This window comes from Anser brachyrhynchus, assembly GCF_964034855.1.
Source record: "Anser brachyrhynchus genome assembly, chromosome: 5".
NCBI lineage: Eukaryota > Metazoa > Chordata > Aves > Anseriformes > Anatidae > Anser > Anser brachyrhynchus.
In genome coordinates, this window is record NC_137699.1 from 59518215 (window position 1) to 59539550 (window position 21336).

General features: G+C 41.6%; 1 long non-coding RNA gene across 2 annotated transcripts in view; it reads right to left on the minus strand.

Moving 5' to 3' along the window:
* Nucleotides 1-641: 641 nt before the first annotated feature.
* The window catches only part of LOC308196794, a 102407-nt gene continuing 81712 nt past the window's right edge, over nucleotides 642-21336 (minus strand). For both annotated transcript variants that reach the window (XR_013952404.1, XR_013952405.1), the window contains one exon: nucleotides 642-8075. This is a non-coding gene — a long non-coding RNA (uncharacterized lncRNA). The remainder of the gene's footprint in view (nucleotides 8076-21336) is intronic.

A 21336-nucleotide genomic window follows, 5' to 3' on the forward strand; every position in this document is an offset into this window, starting at 1 on the left:
TTACCCAAAAGATCTGGTTTATCAGTAAATATAGAAAATTAATTACAAGGATTGTAAAAACTACAGGAGCAAGCTCCAAGACACATTTGCTGAAATATTTCTTTATGTGGATTTCTACTGTAGATGTGATTGGTAGTCCTTGTCAATCAGCAATTGTATATATGCTTAGAAATAAAAATGGATGGCAATAATTCTACATCTGATTTTGTTGTATTTGTATCCAAAATATGAAAGTAATTTTCCAACAATACTGCAAAATACATACACCTCAAAAGCCTTTATTCTTTATAACCTATAAAGGGTACAGCCATCAATTTTAACACTTATTTGGTACATTACATTTTTGCCATGTTGCTATCATAATCATAAAATGTGATTGATGTACCGCTATTCACTATTTCATTTAGACAGGTTTAAAGACTAAACTACAAATGCTCAAATTCAAAGACTACGTTCTTTTTACAGACAGATATTTTGTTAGCACATGGTTTAAAATGAAAAATCTTTTATAATCTCATTTCTAATCTGAATGTGGCTTTAGAATTAGCCTTCAGACAGAACTTCTATAGCAGTGCATGTGTTGAGTTGTGCTTCAAGCTTGTTTCATACTTACACCTTTTAAGAACCCATCATCTGCAGAGTTTTGTTTTTTTTTTTTTTTTTTTTTTACAGCTGTGCCAAAATTCAGGAATAATCTTTCATAAATTATTTATTCTTCTGTTGGCAAGACAATAGATCATGTACCCAGTTTTTATTGCATATGTAAATATAACTGTATGAGATAATTTGGAGATTCAAAGCAGAACAGCAAATAATTATAATAAAATAACGTTGAGAAAGGAATTTATCAAAGCCAGCTTACTGCTCATGATAACAGCAAGTGATGAGAATTTGGGCTAAAGCAATGCTGCAATTTCTGCTTATGGTAATAATTATGCCCTGGTTTTATGGCCATTCATGTAAATGGCAAGATTTCCATAGACAGCAACTGGGAGAAGAAGTAAACTTGGCTTTTTTTTTTGTGTGACTGCAGTGCCAGACAGAGGAGATGGCGATGAGAAGCACACACGGGCATTTCAGCAAGACTCATGCAGAGGGTGGAAGGAAGAATTCTGCACAGGACAGGAAGCAGGAGATAAAGAAAAAGCAGTACTGTGCAGATTGACAGGAGGAACAGCACTGAACTGCAAGGGGGACTGGAGAAGGGTACTTCTGTGGTGACATGAGACTGGGGTCAAGATGTACAATCCCAAATTCTCTATTTTAAACCACTGGCAAACCCCCTAGACAGCATGAGCCATTCTGGGTGTTATAATTCAGCGGGACTGAATTAATCCTACCGCTGTGCAGAGGGATCAGCTCTCCACCAGAGCAAGCCAGCCTTGCTCCAGGCACCACAGGAGCCTTTTGTTTCACTCTAGCTGGGAATCTGAACCCCAATGCCTATTAGTTTATGCTACATAAAACCAATCTAGCCTGCTGATCAAAGCTTTAGAAGGCTGAGCTCGATTTAAATCTCACCTTTGTATTTTTAGAGGCCAATGAGTGCAATGAGAAGCAGCCAGAGGAGAATTAACCACTGTTTTATTAAATTAGAGAGAATACTCGATACATTTCAGTCTCTCGAGTTAATACTGTGCAGAAGCATGCAGGAAAAGGCCCATCTTTCATTAAAAACACCGCACCAAAGTGGAGCTTGATCTATTATTCAATCAATGCTCTATTGAAGCAAATGGTCATTTTACATCAAACCCTTTTTCTTCTTTGTTTTCTTTTTAATGCCAAGTCTACTGGGATGTGGGGGCACTCACTGCCCTGGACTGTATTCATTCAGCTGCAACAAGAAAGCAGGGAAAGGAAAGAAAAAGTATTTATAAAGCCACAGAAAGCACTGTAGTGGAGCCTTTTGCACTTTCTATGGGTGCAGAGACAGATAAAAGGGCTTTGTTTAAATTCATAAATTTGGATGAGACTGCAAGGAAGTTATTTATCCTTCTAGCCCCACTGGAAGTCCACTGTATTTTAACTGGGGGTGGCCATTTCCTAAAAAAAAACTACAGAACTCTGCCTCTGCTCTCTGCCCACCATTTTTGCTGACAATAGAGGCCTCACGGGTGCATCCACCCGCACCTTTACACAAGAAGAGAAAAGCTGCAGGAAGTGAACAGCCAGAGCCCCTGACAGTACAGATACCGAGCACGGAGAGCCGACAGGACAAATCAATAAGGAGTTTGCAGGTGTCTGCAAGACAAAGGCTGCTGCAAAACAAATCGCTGTTGGAAAGGAAAGGCATGTTGTGCAAGGTTATGTATTAAAGAAATTGGCTGGCGACAACATAAACTGGAAGTCTGTCCTTTGAAATGGAAAGGCAAAGAGCTGCCCGTGATGGTGAGGATGGTGGAGTGGAATTAAAAGCAAAGCAGTTTTATATGGGAGAAAAGCTCCCTGACCACGAAAGGGAGAGATGGCATCAGTGAGAGATTCACGTGAGCAAAGACAGGAAAGCAGAAGACAAAACAGAAGGCAGCTTTTTAAAAATAGCTGCCAGTCAGAGATGATGGGCTGGCAGGAATGCGTGTGCATGCATGCACATGCAGTGGGGGAGCTTTCAGTGACAGCACAGAAGTAGCTTTTGCAGACAAGCTATTCTGGAGGGGGATTAATGTGCATCCCAAGCAGTTCCACCAGCTGCCCCAGTACTGGGGAGATTCAGGGCCTTCCTTTGGAGAGACCAAGAACAGCAGTTTACATCAGATCCTTTGCCACTAGCCAGGAAAGTGCCTCCTCTGTACAATCCACCTCTGCTACCAGCAGAGAACAAAGCTAGATTAGGAACTGAAGCCCTGTCTGCAAAACTCAGTGGGAAGTAACACATTGACTTCTGCTGGTTTTAGATAAGGCCTTCATAAAGGACTAGATGGAACATACTGCTGTGCTGGGAGGTGGGGCTCAGGTGTGCTGGTTAAAGAGCAGATACAAAAAGCCTTTGGCAGAAAATGGTGCTTAACATCATAACCGTGGAAGTTATCTGTGCGTGCTCTGTCTCATGCCACTCCACCTGGCTGGTACCAGTCACATAGAGCAGAATGGCCCTGCCTGGGCTGGGAAGACTTCTGTCCATGGAACGGCTGAGGCTGGAAGGCACAACTGGAGATGGCCAAGTCCAAACCCCTGCTCGAAGCATGGCCAGAGAGAGCAGGTTGGTCAGTGCTGCAGCCTGCTGGGTTTTGAGCAGCTCCAAGTATGGAGACTTCACATCTCCGTGAGAAACCTGTCTCACTCTTTGACCACTTTCATGGTAAAACAAAATGACAAAGTATTTTCACTTGTTTAAATTGAATTTTCTGCCCATTTCTGCCTTTTGTCCTTTCACAGGACACCAATGAGAAGAGGGTAGCTCCATCTCCTACACACCACCCTATAAAGTATTCATATACATCGATAAGTTCCTTTTGAGCCTTCTCTTCTCCAGACTAAGTAGTCTCACCTCTCAAATTCTCCTCATACAAGAGATGCTGTCTACTTTCTACTTTACTTCAACTTTGTATTGCTTGATTTATGTATTCAGATATATTAAATGTGCTTTGGATTTCTAAACCTGAATAAGAAGTTTTTTCTTTGCAGGATAAGAGATGTTGTTTCAAAAACACCACTGAATTTTGCCCCAATACTTCCTGGCCTTTCAAGTGAGCTTTCTTTGTTTCCATATACATTTGGCTTGGGGTCTTGTAGTCAAAGGACTAGCCCATATTTTTTATTTTTTTTTGGGGGGGGAGAGGGGGCTATATGTGGGGAGTTACATTTGCAAAAAGCTGTTATTTCAAAGTTTTCAGGTTTAAGTCCCAACAGAAACCAACTTTCAGTCATTTTTTATGCAAGCCTCCCCCATTTTGCCTTTGTGATTGGGTAAAGGAGACACACTGAAGAAGGAAAAAATTTGCAAAACACTGCTGAAACAATAGTACCAAAGGTCAATCCACCCAATGAATTAGCTGTAGCATTTTCTCACATTCTGTGAAAGCCTCTTACCAGTCTGCTCCAACTTGTTCCAGATAAAAAAGCAAGCTGATAAACAGCTCTTTTTTGATTTTATTCCCCTACCTTTAATAACGCTTTATTAAAGCATTGACAAGCTTGTGCCTAGTAATTATTTAGAAGCTGCCTCATGGTCAGGTTGTATAGCTTATTGTTGCTGTATGTTTTTCAGTTGTCAACAATTGAAAAAGGGCCAATATTAAAATACCTCGTCTAAAGTCTCTTTTCTTATCATGCATTGTGATATAAAAAGAACTGAAAAAAATAAAGATTTCTTTGCATATTTATGCCTTTCAAGTTCTCAGATTATTGAAGTACAGGAATGGATGAATGAAATGGCATCCTCATTGTGCTGCTTCCTTTTATCATCTGGATGTTCAAATCAGACAGTGGGATGCACACATACATCTCTTTTTAATAAATGGCTGCTCATTGTATTTTACCACATTACGTAGTGTCTGCTTTAGAAGACTGGCACTTCTTACCTGTCGCAACATAACTGGGGGCAAGATTTCAGATACAGTTTAGTTCAGGACTGGAACAAAGCAGCATAACAAGAGTCAGAGACTGGAAGCTGATGTTAGAATATATTCAGGAAAAGAGAAAAGAGCAAAGTGTGAGGCATGTTAAATCATAGCCCACGAGGAATTGTGCCAGGTGCTACCCTCTATTTGTTTGAAATATTTCAGTCAAGATCGGGTATCTTTTCTAAAAGATACATTTATCTTTAGAACTCTGGGAGAAAAAATGCAGAGGATTTTTTTCAGTGTGAATCCTAGTCACAATTTCAAAAGCCTTAAACATCCTAGCTGAACTCAAACATTGCAGAGTCCTAGCGTTTTGAGGCCAGAACCCAAAAGGACACAGACATTATATCAAGGTCTGCAGCATGTGAAAACTAGACATTTTGTTCAAAGAGTAAAAATCACACTACTTTGTTACACGTTGCGCAAGAATTCACACTTCAGTATGCTGAATAAGTGACACCCAGAAGTCAACAGGACATGTCTCAAACTGCCACCCTCTTGGACATAGGTCTATGTTCTGGGATTGCAGAAGAGAGCATAAGGGAAATCAAAATTGAGGCTGAAGCCTTCTGAACTTAGTGGCTTGCATACCCGTTCTGATTTCTGTCTTCTGTACAACAGTATGCAGGTTAAAAACTGAAGTCCTCCTGCAGCCAAGAACCTATGAGTTGTAAGGTTAGAAGGACGGCAAAGAGACAAAAGGCTCTGTTGTTCGATAGATACCAGGGAGTTAAAAGACAACAGGAAGATCCACATACCAAGTTCTACCTCCTTGGGGGAATGTTACAGCTCCTCAAAGATATGGCTGACTGAATCATAAGAAACATTTCAATGTTTTTTCTTTTCCTTCAGCATTTTCTCAGAGATCACAAAAAATGTTCTTTTGTAGTCTGTTCTCCCCTGAATCTCTGCTATAAGATGAAAATCTGATGAGTGCCTGACTTTTTGAGCTAACATGAGCCTGCTTATTGGTCACTTTTTACACTTTGACCAATGCCATTTTTCTCCTGTTTGAAGATGTCTTTAACAAAACACCAAGAGAAAAATAAATAAATAAATAAATGCATCACTTGCCTTACCTCCTGACAAGTTCTTAATGTTCTGTGCAAATTTCCTGTTTGCTATTTGCCTGCAATTTTCCCAGCTCGGGACTGCTTTGATGTCTCCCCTCTCTTTTTAGGGTGTTTTTTTAGGTTATTTCTCCCCAGACTTTCTTGCCCTCCAGTTGGAGGGTTCTACTGATGGTTATCCCCCTCATTGCTTTTTCCTTTGTTGGCGTTCATTCTTGATGCTTTCTGGTACTACACCAAGTAACCTGACTAACACTATTGATAGCTTATTTTCATAATTCAAGAAACATCTTATTGTAAAGAAGAACAACAACAAATCCTTGCTGTTGGAATAGAGGGAACGTTAAAGATGAAAACAGTGTTGGCTGCATTATGACTGACAGCAGCTTTCCTTTGAAAGCAACTTTGAAAAGAAACAAGTAACATTACTGCATACCCAAACATGCAATGCTTCAATTGTCCTTCTAAAACACTTTGTCAGCAGTAAGCCATTACCAACTCCGTTCTCCAGGGAGTTAAAAATTATAATCAGTATATTTAACACCTGCACAGCTGTTGTTGCTGCAGCAACCTTTCTCCTCTCCTTTTCCATCCCTTACTTATTTTCATCACAAGTTTTACTACTTAGTACAGGCTTCTCACAGTTATCTCTTGCATAAGAGAGCTTTCACCATAACTCATCACTTCCATCCACCACAGACTTCACCAACCCTGTAGGGTACAGGCCCAAGGAAGATTTGTGAAGTTGACCAAGAATCAATTCTGGGAAGGCAAGCAACTACAGTTCATGGAGGAAAGAAAGGAAGATACACATTCTTTTATTAATATTTGAGATCCCCATGAATGCTCATGGAGGTTTTAATGGCAATGTGGGAGAGCTGGAATGTGGAAAAGTGATAACTTAGGCAGAAAAAAAAATGAAGAATCCCTGTTTATAATCAGGATCTAAAGGCACATTCTTATTCTTGCCTCTCCTTAGCCTGAACTCTACCCACTGCCAAGTCTAGACTGTGTTACTTTGTGTGGTGGTGCCCATGGACCAGGCCACAGACAAGTATTAGAAATCAAAGGTGGTGAAGGAGGACTCCTACTCACTGACTGGGTAGACTCTGTGCCTACCACCATTCCAGTACTTCCCCATTTCAGAACAACACCTTCTGAAAGGGCCAAGAAACAAATTCTTGTCCTACGGATCCTATTTCTTGTAGGTTTTCAAGAGACTGCTTTCACCCCCATCCCAAGCACAGCATACCTGGTTGGATTTGCCTTGCCAAAACAACATGTTGCTGGCAAGAGTCTCCAAAAGGCCCCACAATTTTGTGAGCCTTCCTTCCCCAGCATCATAAATAGGTCCTACACCTGGTCTAAGCACCTGCAGCAATCAAAGCTTATCTTTGCAAGCAGACATTCACGCAAGGCTGGAACTTGATGTTCCTTTGGGGAAGCAAAACTTTGAGAAGTTTTTGCAGTAACACAAATGTGTCAGCGATCTTTCTAACACAGGAGAGCAGATGCTGCTATTTCTGTCTTATAGCCTCAAACAGTAGCCAAGATTTTTCCAAGGTTGGGCAGGGGGTTGGTTTGCCTCCATTTTGGAAGACCTCTCAAAGAAATGCAATCTTAAGAGGATATGGTGGGCACTCCTTTGCAGGAAGGCAACAGCATTTATCCCAATGCACCTGGGAGGGATCCCAGAAATGGGGGTACTTTGTTGTCTATTTTAAATGGCAGTTACAGATGGCAAAATTCAAACATATAATATTTTAATTCAGGGTATGGAAAGATCAAATGCTCTTATAGATCCATCACTTAAAGCATTAGATCTTTAGGAAGTATACTGATATATTCAATACAAAAAGACAATTGCTTCATAATAATTACTGATACTTTATGTGGAATATCCCTTCAGTTACCTTAACTATTCCAGGTATAAGCATAACTGTGAGGAAAATTTACCCAAATGTTAACTGAGAACTTTGTATAGCACATTACTGCATTAAACATCCCTCATGTTTTCCAAACATTTTCAGAGGTATGAAGTCTAACAGAGTACAATTAACTTAATGAGATTTAAATTACACTAATGCAACTCATTAGGAGAAAAAGGTTATAACATCTTCAGCAGTTATTCAAAGGATCATGTTAACAAAGGGAGACAAGTCTTCCAAGATTCCTCTGTAGTCAGTAAAAAGGAGCAGTTTCTCCTAGAGAGCAAGATTCAGTCTAGAAACTTAATTCAGGTGTTATTTAGCCTCAGAGGATCCTGTCTGTCTTCATCAACTCTTAATGAAGCCTAGAGGTCACCATCCCCGAAAGAGAAGATACGTTGCTCTGAACCTGCTGTTGTATTTTAGGATCTTCATTATTATTTGAAAACCTGGTATCTTCAGGTATCTGAAGATATCTGAAATATCTGGTATTATCTTCACTATTATTTGAAAACCTGGTATGGAAAGAGACATTGTGATGAAGTGATGAGATCCATTGACATACAATCATTTTCCATAGAGCAGTAGCGATCAAAACAGTTAGAAATTCCATTTCCCATACTTTATAAGTAGACCGTGAACCTTATGAAATCCAATAACGGAACTTCTTGTAAAACAAAAGACTGAGTCTTGAGCCAAATTGCTTCTTGAATCTACACAGATGAGGCCTACGGTGAGGACATTATACCCAGTCAGTAACAGGATTAGAAAAATAAAGCCACAGAGCAGGAATCACAATACTGAACTCAAAGTCTTGAGTTATTTTAAGAAAGTAAGGATTTTTTTCTTACTATTTTCTCATCTTTACAGCCATTATAGAACACTTCAGAAGCGAGTAGGAAATTACTTCAACGATGGAAGGTTTTGAAAAGCAGTTCTATAATGAGGAATTTCCCACTACACAGAGAGCAGAGCACAACTTAAAGACTGTAAGTGGGCACAGTTTGGTAAGCAAATATCTATCATCATATGACTTTACATCTACCAGCACTTGAAGCTTCCTGAATTCACATGGAACATAGCTCCTTATATTTTAATGGCAGCTGTGAAGGATTAAACATTCTTATGTTTCTTTCTTAATGGCTGCCTTCCACTCCCGTCCTCTGAACTGCACCTAATGACCAGGATCACTCTGTGGATTAGATAACTTGGTGTTACTGTTCTATCCTCCACTTCAACAAGTGACGTTTTTGGACTCATGTCCCACAGTTTTGGAGGGGGGATGGTGGTGGTTGCTTGTGGTTCCTTCCACCCCACCACCTTGGTCTGGCTTATAGTCCACTATCAAAGCAAATAACTCTCAGCACCATGTCACCTCTCATTCAGCAGACATCCAAAAAGCAACAGTGCCTCATTCCTCCATTGAGGAATGCTTCTTCCACACTAGCACTTCTTCTGGCAATTGCATTGCTGGCAAGGACTTGCAAGCTGAATACAAGCAAGTGTTCAACATCCCATTTCAAAGGCTAATATAGTGCCTCCATTTACAAAGGGAAAAAAAAAAAAGGCATTACTTCTTTGGTATTGTTTAGAACTTTCCCACCCAGTTTGCACTTTAATCTCTCATTAACAAAAAAGACCAGGAATCTTCCCATCATCTCCTTTGCTGGTGGTGCTGCCTCTGAAGTTTCCTATGGCACACTCCAACTGATGTCTCCATATTACCTTGGCATACCCACATCCAGTACAAATGCAAATATCTTTCTGCTATTATTCTAGCAGCTCACGTTTACTCAATCACTCTATATTCTCTTCCTTGCCATCTAATACCAGACCTAGGTCCTAAGAATGATGACCTTCAATGGCTTTGTTTTTGAAGGGAGTCATCACAACCCAGAAAAAAAATATATATATGGTTTATATATATAATTTTTAATAACCCACCATTATTCTGTTGGGCTTGGTGTTTAGTATCCCCTCAGTACCTTTATCAGGTTTTATATCATGACACAAGTGTTGCTATAGCAAAGACTGTCTATGGATGAAAGAACAAGGCTCACAGGGTTTTGTTTTGTTTATTATTAGACTAAACAATCTAACTGAAAGAAATAGACAAGCTCTTTGGCATCCTTAGTATCAAAGGACATGATCCTGTCATCTATCTGATTAGTAACTTCTAATTATTTCTTCAGTTTATTAGCTTATTTCTCAGACTGATAACCCTTTGACTGTTAGAAGGGACCAAAGCTGTAATAGAGAAGTGTGTTAACATAAAACCAAACAGACTGAGCTAATCACCACCACAAGAATTTTGTTTAAACTAGGTCCAACCTAATCCACAGTGTGTTAGAAACAAGATTAGTAGCAGGCAAGATGCCACATCATCCTTACAAACAGTCCCAAAAGCCCTTTTTCATTTTTGTGGATTCTTATTAACTATGTATTATGCATATAATCTGACAAATATTGAGTAGTTAATTGGTAAAGATAAGTGCACTAGTTAGCATCACAGTAACATTGCATTATATTTGATGAATTATGGCAATATTCTACAATAAAAACATTTCACAATTATGTGTACATTACCAAGTTCCTCTACCTATTAAAATGGACTACAGTTTAAAAACCACTTGTCCATTGTAAAATTTAATCTGCATTCTAGACCTATCACTTCATAGTCTCTTTTCTTCTATTCCCTAATTAGTAACTCAGACATATATTAACAGACATTAACCATGTCAAGGGTAACGTCCTTTTCCCATGTATTCTATGTCATACCAATACTAGGCCTCTGCTTTGCTTTAGACTGTAAAGATTTGGGGTTAAAGTCAGTAATCCATGGCTAACTTCCTATTTCTCCCCTGTAAGTTATAACAAATACTTACAACTCAATCAAACGCTTTGCCAGTTTTAAATTAGATTTCTCAGCCTCCAGTGGGTAAGGCTAGCCTTCTGAAATTTTCAGAAACAATCCCTTCTTCATGCATTACCCCATGTCAACCTGAAGCTACAACTATAAGCTCAGCCTTTGATTTCCTCTTGATAGGAGAAAAATCTAGATGTTCCCAAATTTCAATTCTATTCTGCCTGAAATACTGCTATGTGATTTTCCCCAGTATTTATAATTTGTACTCATGGAAACAACACAAAGGATAAGCAGAAAGAAAACCAGACAAACAAAAAAGAAACCCCAAAATTACACACACACAGACAACAATACCATGAAAGCATCTCCAGAGTGTAAAAATATCTGGATTGCTCTCTGGAAATAAGGCGCCTATGTCTGTTTTGGATTTTAGAGCAGAGAGTCTAAAATCAGCCCCCCGGGCTTAGACAGGTCATGTTTCAATTAAATTCATTCCCAGTTTCTTATATCTAGTCATGTCTGCATGTTCTGCAGCCAATAGACCTAAAACTTCAACAGAAGGTGAGAAACCTTTGCAACGTTTGCATAACACGTTTGGCAAAGCTGGAGATGGCAATGGGGTATTGCCATGCATACAAAGTCAATTAAAATAGCGTTATGGAAAATGTAGAAGTAAGAAAATAGGAGACAAAAACATAACCTGTACAAGATCCCAAAAGCACCATCTGAAAAGCTTCCAATTTTTCCAGGTTTAAAAAGATTTGTAGAGCAGAACAGCATTTGCAACATAAACAACTAATATGTATATTTTTAACTGAAGAAAAACACAAGTTTCCAAAATGCTATTTCATGCTCAGATCACTACCTTTTTATTGGCAATTCTCTGAAGTTGTACAATGAGGAGAATTTTACTAATGTCAGAAGTTGGAGAAGTGCAGGTAATGAAAAGATCCAGTCCTCTTCAAGCTTGTGGTGCCAGAAATATTTAGTCAAGAGATCCCCTATAAGCAGGGGAAAGAAAAAAAAAAAAAAGCTTTGTGTCCTTTGTGACTCAAAATGATGCATTGCTTCACCTGGAAATTTACCAAGACATGGGCCAACAAGTGAGAAAAATAGAAGACAGATGCAAATTGTCCCAGGGAATCAGCTGTCATATTGCAAATAGATTGGAAAGGAAATTCAAGAATCAGGTATCTGAGAACACAAACATACGAGATTTTATTGTTTCCAGTGCTAACACTAAACCGTCAAACACAGATGCAGACAGCAGTTAACCTGAGAGCCACTGCTGAAGGAATTAACACTTCTACAGCGTATGCAATGCTTCAAGCACACTTTACTACGTAGTTATTTGAAGTATAATTAGTTCCTACTGCAAACCCTGAGAGATGCTTTTTGTCAGTATGGGACCAAGCACAAAGAGGGTCCCAGAAGGACTGAACCCAGCCAAGCTCTGAAGAGCTTCACATTAATAGAGTACTTGTGTACGGGTGACAACTTCCCCACTAGAGGGTTTGCCTGAAGAGGTTGGACAGACATTTGCAGAGAATGGTTTGACCAAGGTTAGTTGTCCAGTGGGTCTTTCCAACTCTACAGTTTTGACTCATCAAGAATGAGGTCAGTGTTACACTGTCATTGCCATCCTGATCACTCTTCCCCAGCGGTCACGCTATTAATTCCTCTGCCTGTCTTTACTTCTCTTTAATAGACTAGAGACCAGGAGGTTTACCTCTAAACCAAAGCCAAGCCTAGGAAGCATTGCAGTGCAAAAGTAGACTCAGAAGTGGCTCTGTGCATGTAGGATCTTGGGGGAGAGTTAAGGCAGCAGACACAAGGTCATCTTCCTATGAGATGAGACCCAAGACAAGGACATTAGACTTCAGCTGACCAGCCTGAGAAAACTCTTCCTTCATGCTTTAGCAGTAAGATGATTTCGTGTACGTTCCAGGAACATGAAGAGTTTGGAGCTAACCAAGATAGCAATCAAATGCAAACATCCAAATTAGAGAGAACAAGTGACAGAGCTGCTAACTGGCAGATCCCCGTAGCTTGTTATGTTAACAGGAGTTCAGCTATTGCTATAACAAGGATAACATTACTGACAGATCCCCCGCACACAGGGTACTGAAATCTTGACCCCTGTGAAGTCAGTGGGTGTCTGTCATTACGTTAAATGGGGATGTGACTCCATCAGAACGTGCTAATGTTTCTTTTTTTACTCCCCACACATGAATATGTACCCCTTCCCCCAGAAATACTAGAGTCTCAACAAAACCATCCTTTTCGGGATCAGTCTTGCATAGATAACTGAGAGCAAGAAACGTCCTTCAGCAACCCACTTTCTATGTAGGGCTTACAGAAATAGGGCAGCCCAGCCCCTTCAGACAGCAGCACATATCCCCAAGGTTTGCTGAAGGGCTTTTCAGGTGGCTGAAGAAAACTACTGAACAAGCACATCACAGCGAACGGAGCTGTGGTCTTGTCTGCCAGCTTGGGCAAACAATATGCACAAAGAGAAGACAGGACTCCAGCACACAGGGGATGACAGGACTGGGTCATCTCACAGGAGAAATCTCTCTGCTGTCTCTGTTCATCTGGAGGTCCCATCCTTTGTGTACTTCTGCCAGTAACATCACCCTTCCTCGCTTCTCAAGCCATGCAGACAGCCCTGAGTGATATCCCAGATCACACAGCCCCAGGTGATGGTAGTCACATGCAATTGCCAAAAGCCATGTGGATTCAAGGCCTGCAGCGCCAGACCATGAATCCACATGACTCAGAGCTAGCACAGGGGAATCCAGCAGATCCAGAAAACCCAAGAGTTAGGTCTCTGGCCTGTCAGGTCTCTTGGGTGCTCCAGAAATTGTTCTCTTTCCCTCCCTTGAATCCACCTATGCTCCCCCTGCCAGGGCCCCGGCCTGCCCCAGGAGCTCCTCCACATCACACCTACCATGTCCTTAGTACCACCAGTATTGATTTTCTCAGGAGATTCTGAGCCGGACCACACCACAGACAATGAGACTTACTACATTTAGACTTACTACATTTAATGAAATATACATATTTCCCTGGTGGTACTATAAGGGCTGCTACCAGGAACCAGTTAGAAACACAAAACTGCCTGCCACCCTAGCAGAGAAGCATGGGTAAGCTTCTGCTCGTTGTACCTGTGCGAGCTGCTCTCTTCTCTTTGTGCCTTTAATCTAAGCCTTGCGTAAGAGCAACAGGCAGAAGAAATGCCTGCTGTTCGGGCTGTGCTGCAGTCAGTAGTTCTAAAGCATTTGAAATCTGTGGGGGGAAACAAAAGGATGTTTAATTTCTGTCATTCCCATATAGAGTGATGCCAGAAAGGCCATTCCAGAAGTGTAGTGAAGTCAAAGTGGACCATAAATTTTAAAAACAACTCTGATCCCAGCACCCCGAAGCTGAGCTGGAGACAGCAGCCTTCTAAAACTACTTTTCAAATACACAAACCATCGTTCATGCCACAGGAAGTTACTACAAAAAGCATGGCATTTTTGTCTGGCAGATTCCAGGAGGAAGCTTTACGTGTGCAGTGGCTGTGTTATTACATGAACCATACAGAGAAGTCCCCAGAACGTTACACAATTCCAGCCCTAAGCTATGGTTGGAAGCTCAGGTCAGATGCCGAGCAGATTTTTGGGAAAAAGAATATACTTAGATTTTGAAAACCGAATTTAAGCTCAGATCCTCCCATGCTCAGGCAAGATAACAGGTGAATTAATACATCTCTCCCCCGCACACCACCCCCAGCTCCCGGAAGGGATCTGTGTGTAGAGTATTATATTAATCACTAAATGCAATCCTCTGCCTTTTGAAGCTAACAGGAAGCTTCCTATTACTTATAGACTCCGTAGCATATTGGTTGTAATAAAGAAGTGCAGAACCAGGCAACTGCACAGCTGATTTTTCTAATCCTGCACTTTTCCAACAGTGTGACACCGACAGCATAGCACTGAAGGTTATTAGTAAATATTAGTAAATTAGCAAATATCAGTAAGTATGCCAGATGGCATGCAGTGGAGGGGGGCACACCTGAACTCTCTGCCTGTGAACAGACCAGGATCACGTGCCATTCCTTCTCCAATCTCAGAGTTTTTGTCATTCCCAAAGCACAGCCTGTAAAGGAGTTCAATTCATCTATGAGACTGGATTAGTTAACACAAGGCAGGGATTCACAAAAAGTGCCATTTTTTCCTCTTGACATGGTCCCAAAGCATATGCTTTTGACAGCAACGTCTTCTGCACTCCAGCAGTGATTTTGATTTTCATATTTCAAATTCAAGCCTTATCATTCAATCCTTTTCTCAGCCTCCACTGCCATTTTTGCCTTCATTTCCAATCAGAACTAAACTTACACAGCAGATGCCACCTGGCAGCATGAATACATACTCTCAAAAACTCTCAAAAACTCTCAAAAAAGCTTTGAACACCTTGGCCAACTTGTCACTGGATTAAGAGGTCTCAAAAGACACTGAGATTCCTACAGTTTCAATCATGACCTGGCTGAATATAGAAGAAAGACCCCAAAACAGTACCGCCTTATTATTAGACACTAGAGAATTGACAGAGACCTCTGAGTTTAGGGAATATCAGGAATATTTCCTAACATATGAAACATTTCACTTGCTTTTTACATTGTTAGCCACCAAAGCAATCCCCATAAGACAGCAGGCTTTAAGGTATAGCCACAGGGGATGGGGAGGGAGCCAGCTAGCTGTCCACTGGAAGTCAATTCCTTCCTTTCCTTACTATTGTGGCTCTTTATCTGTGATATTTTATAGACACCAGAAATTCATCAACACTGAAAAAAGTCACTGCACATCTATTTGAACCATCGGTGTATTTAAAGATCAACACAGGTGAAAGTTCAGCTTCTGGAAAACAAATACAATCATCACTATCTGTGGTTTGACCAGCCGATGGCCAGCTGGGTCAGTCTTGCAGTCCTAAAATCCAGAGCTTCTCCACTGTTAAATCATAGCCAAAATGAAGAGACAACTGTTTGTCTGTCTGCTGTGAACCTCTGACATTTTCTCCATTCTGATGCCACCCAGAAGAGGCCAAGGTGTGCAGGATAGTAACCTATGCAAAATAAAATGCTGGTGCCCAGACTTCTCTCTGAGACCACAGGCTAATGTAGGACTTGGCCAATTGAAATGTAATTCTTCTGCACAGATGGGGACAATTTCACTAGAACCCAGTAAGAAATCTAATTAAAAAAAAGACCTTTAGCTCCATATTTCCCTTCATGGTACTTTGAAGGACCAAGTCTAAACTTCTCTTTCGCAGGAGATGTAAAGAAAGCAAAGGTGAGCACCTCCTGGACACACGTTCCAAACCCTGACCTATTTGAAAAGGTAGGACTGCTTCTATCAACGCATCCACGCATCCAGAAGAAAAGTGCTTTTGTTCTTACTGACCTTCATGCCACATTTGACTTTTTGACTTCTGAACAGAGACTGGTGGTTCTTTGCAACCCAGAGTAAAGCCCCAGCCTTCCCAAGAGCAGTGAAGTGGCAGGAAGCACTAAGGAGGGCAATGTGCTTTGCTTCAGACCACGCAGTCTGCCCAAGCACAAGGAGCACAGAAGGCAAGCACTGCTCACCACCACTCTCAATCCAAGATCCAAAGGGCATCAAAGGGACCTCACCGGCATTAGGCTCGGAGGCAAACAGACAGAAACAGGTCTCAACACAGCTTAAAATTAAGCTGCATAATGCCCTGCCCCTGGAGCTGCAGACATCAGAAGGATGCACGGAGTTCAAAAAGCCACTAGACAGTTTCATGGGAGGGAAATCCATCCTGGGCTGTTAAAGATGAAGACATCACTGATGGCTAAGGGCCAGCCAGCACACAGGGGCCGTTTCTCCTGAGCACTTGCTGCCAGAGGCAGCATGATGTGCCTTTGGTCCAGCACAGCCATTCTTCTGTTCTTTTCTTGGCCTTCACTGTTAATTTTCTGATTCTTTTCCTAAATTGGGTATGGAGCAAATGGGAATAAGAGCTCAGATACCTGCCTCAGCTGCTGATGTTGCTAGGCAACAGGACATCCAAAAGTTAGCCATCACAGCCATGGCCTTGAGCCCTGATGGGGAATTTAGGGCTGGGTTTTAAAGGTTCCCCCCCTACAAGCAATCAGCAGAAATGAAGTGCCCGAATACCTTTCCACACATCGTCCTAAGCACTGATCTTGCTATGTGTTAGTAATCTTTGCAAACCACAGTGAGCTCCTCTGATGTAAGCAAGCAGCTGGGTGGTGCCTTCTGTCAAAGAATGGTATCAGAGGTCCATCTAGGCTCATAATCTGCTCTGCGCTATTCCATCAGCAGCCTGAATAAAAAATAGCATTGCTCCTATCTCCCAGTGGATTAATTGCTACTCTGGCCATAAGTCAGTGAAAGAAAATGTCATAGCTTTAACGTGAAGTTTGCAAAGCTGAAACAGGCAGGCAGGAGCAGGGAAAGGCAGAAAATTTGTCTTGACAAAGCAACAAAAGATCACAGAAACTGCCAGGACAGAGAGGGGCAGGCAGCCTGGCTGTAAGTATCATCACTGGCAGGGCCTGCTGTGACACTGCAGCCATACCCAACTAATTGCAGCACAAACACCAAGACACAGCCAAAACGTTCACTGGAAGGTGCCAGTTCCTGGAGGGTGCTCTGCTACAACATTATTCCAGCTTAGGTTTGATGTACTGACATGGCCGTGCATGCGGCAGAGTCCCCACAGATATTCCTGTTGACTCACGTCCAAGTTTTGACGGGATGCAGGGCGCTTGCTTTGTAGGGCCAGTCTGTTAACGTGAGCTAGGAGGACCCTGAGATGCTCACTGTTCCTGTGTCAGCATGAAGCACTGCTTTGCTTTCTCTGCGATAGCCTCCTGGCTTTTCAATTAAGCAGCCTCCCTCTCTCAGTGGCTGATAATTACTCTGCTAAGACAAAGCCTAACCAGGAAAAAAAAAAAAAAGAAATGTTATTTCAGGTATTTCCTGTCAGTTAGATCCAGACAGTAAAATTCACTTAGCAAACTATCACCTCTCCTCCACACTACCAAGTTCAGCTCTCAAAAGTTTTCCTGTCAGATCACTGGACTGAACAGCCTTGGATGAGGACTGCGTTGCTTATGAGAAGCCCTGTCCTCTGGCTTCCATCTCTCATGGATGCCCATGCCTCCCCAGACCAGAAGACAGGATATGGGAGGGCATCTATAAGGAAGAAATTACCTAATGGATTTCTGTATTCACCTAATGGATTTATGTATTCAAAAGTATGTTTTTGTAATGCAGCTTAACAGAACATCCCAGACTAAATACCACCAGCACTGAGCTTTGCTTGACGCCAGTCCATATTCGCTGGATATGGATCTGTTTTCTTTTTCTAAAAAGCTCCACATCTAAAACAGTGCTCCTTTGCTGTTCTGTTTGATCTTGCTCAAATATTTATAACATTCCTGAGCAAAAATGCATACCAATAGTACATGTTCTTTAGATTTCCACAGTGGCAAGAGAACTTTAGAAGCAGATTTCTTTTGTAGCCAGGGCCTTTTTTTCCCTCATTTAATACAAACACAGTGTCTTCAAGTCCTCTCCCTTAATAAAGCTTGTTTCATGCTGAATGTGAAATAAATAATTGCATTGCGCTCTTTCTTAAATATTATATCTAGATGGCCAAAAACTGAACTAGCTAATAATGCTCTTGGCAGATAAATTTTTATGCTATTATGAAATAAAAGCAAATTGATATAAGATTAAGGTACTAGCCTACATTTCTTTTAAAGTCTGAATTATTACTTCATTGATTTTTTTCTATAATGATATAGAATCATACAATAAAAAAGGCTCCACAAGCAATACACTCCTGGAATCTTCAGCACCAATGAGAAATGCAAGCGTGATGCATGCTCCATTATGCTAAGTGGAAATTAATATACGAGGTCTTTTTGACATTAAACATTTAAAATAAAGGCAGGTAAAAGATGGGCAAGAGAAAAGGATCATCATATCCATTTCATGAGCTAAAGGAATAAGTTTAGAACGAGGTCACCAGCTCTTCTTCTGTGTCTCACCAAACCTTAAGTCCTCCACCATGCTCCTTCCCACACCACTGAAGCTCTGTGTGTGCCAACGAATCGCTCTTTCTCCATGCTCCATCACCTAGACAGGGTCACAGAAGACTGTAGCAAGCACTTACAACCCTGTTTCTCTGTACCCATTCAGTGTCTCAGCTCAGTTCACAGAGATTTTGAGGAAGGAATTGTCTTTTTGCTCCACGTCATAGTAAAGAGTGAGCCGTGCTGTTGTTTGGTGCTTACCCAAGTCTGGTAATGAGCTTTTTTCCCCCCTGACTATGCAGTAAAGCAACACATAGGAAGTTTATACTTGCAGACTAAAGCATTTTCTATAATTTGCAGCATGTTTAGCAAGAGAACACACATATGCTTTGCACAAGTTTTCTTGATACATCAACTGATGACTCAGCCTGTCTGTCCCACAAAATATTTCAAAAGCATCTCAGACAAAGTTACTGCTCCAGCAGACAGCTGTGCACTAGCTTGCAAATTATACTTCTTATGATATAAACTTGACAAAAGTTGTGGCATTTGGGAAACCCCAAGGTGTACATCCACATTCAGGCGAGTCAATATTGGGTTCCTAAGGGGAAAGTGCTGCCTCACCCACCAAATAAAAAGTGGCCCCTAACACCTGCTGTAACTTTGCCCCCCACACGTTTTCCAAGCCTAGCACCTAGTTTTTTTAAACTTCATGTCTTAGAAGAGTAAAGCTCACACAGCTTTCTCATGCAGGATTGGGATGGATTTCAGGGTGACCTAGCATGTAGAGAGGTGTTTTTTTCCTGGTACATCTTTTATCTCAAAAGTATTACATCTTATGTGACTGAAAAGAAGAGGTGCAGAGACTTGGGGATTTGTCTAGAATAAAACAGAAAGTTGAGTCACAAAACAAGATCCATGGGCTGCTACTCTATAAACACACAAAATAGACCTCTGGGTTGGACTTCCAGCTTTTTCCTCACACCTCCTGGATCCAGGTGAACATACAAGAGCTAGATGAGCTCTTTGATACCTTAATTTAGGCAAACAAGTCATTGGCTCCCCCCCATCCTGAAATGCTTGCACTGCTTGAAAATTGCAAGAAGTCCATTTGAGAGACTATCAAATTAAGCATTACATCTCTCTCTGCTGTGTGATTCTGAAGAACATCCATGTCATGCCAAACAGGTCTTTCCCTGGAGCAGTTAGTTTATTCTCTTTCTGGTCACCAGAAGAGTTCCCTGCACATAGCAAGAGCAGCATTCATCACTACTCTTCCAGTACCACAATGCTGCTGGAGGAAAGAGGTGAAATTAGATGCCTCCAGCTGCAAAAAGAAGAGGAAGAGGAAGCATACCCAGGCTGATAGAGAAGAGCTCACAAACAGCCACCAGGAAGGACCTGGGATGGTTTCAAGTAGTGAGGAGCAACAAAAAGCAGAAAGGAACCTTCTCACAGTCTCCATCTCCAAACCTTTAAAACTGGTAACCAGGAAAGGAGTACAAATCAATAAGTAAAACCCAAGTCACCCCAATATTGAAGAAAAAATCCAATACCAGAAAATTATGACCTAATCACATCTCTCTACTTGAAGGATCTGAACCATCTCTCTGTGGGCTGGCACAGCCAGGGCAGACGTCAGACAGCCACAGCATGCAGCCAGTAGCACTTCTCAACACAAGGGCATGGATCATTCATCCCACACATAGAGATGCAAATATCAGGCTCTATAACACTTCTAAGCGCGTTATCAACCGAGCTCCATAATGACTGTCTCCTAACAGATACGGGAACAGCAGAATCACATACAAAATCACATATTTGGTTAAATGTGAAGTCCTGATCTGAATGCCAATGAAGGACTGTTATATGGCACATCCACGGAAGATGTGAGGTTGGCATCGGTCCATTACTGTTTAACCACAGCCCACTGGAGAGAGCTCACAGCAGACACAAAGGTGTGTGAGCTCAGTTCCTGAAGCAGCTTTATTTCTGCCTCCCACATCAGTTTTTGTGAGACTTCTGCCTTCATTTCTGATGATTCCCTGTTTGGCAGTGAGCAGGGGGGCGGTAGAAGGGAGAGGTGGTGGGGAGGGTTATAATTCTGCTAGCTCTCATCTGCACTGGCACCCCGTGATAGCCTCAGGTTTGGAAACACTCCCGTCATTAGGAGATGAACCCTTCATGAAATATTCAAGTGCTTGCTTACTGCATGCACAGTCCTCCCATGCAAAGTAGAAGTGCTTTCACCATTCATATCCCAGCATCTTTCCAAGCAACACATTTAGGGGGAAAAAAGGGAACGTTACTAATGAGCACACACTTTGCATCATTTGCACTACAGAAACTCTTTTCCAGATCCCATCAGTACAAACTGATTTGGGACGGACAGGAATGTTCCGGTCTTCCCTTGTCAAGGAGAGCTGGTCTTGGAGAGAGGGAGCAAATGAATGAAGGGAAGATTCAGAGGATGTAAGCCTGACTGCTGTCAGCTGAGCCTTGCAGAGGGACGAAGGCATTCTCAGCAATCATTCATTCAATGGACACTAATACATTACCTTGGGATGGGCACATCGCTAGTGCTGAGCAGCATTTTGCTAATCCAGCCAGGAAATAAACAGCCCCTTTCCATCACGTCTCTCTCAGCTGTATGTGGCTGCAGGTCAACCTGAGTTGGAAATTACATCAGGCCAAACATCTGAGCAGTCTTTTGTCACCATAAACGCAACCTAAAATTATGCGCTTTTGTTCTTTTGCCCACGCCCAGCAGCAGAGAAGCACAACCACCTCCGAGGCATTGGCTGCAGCTCTCTGCTGCTCTGGGCACACCCTACAC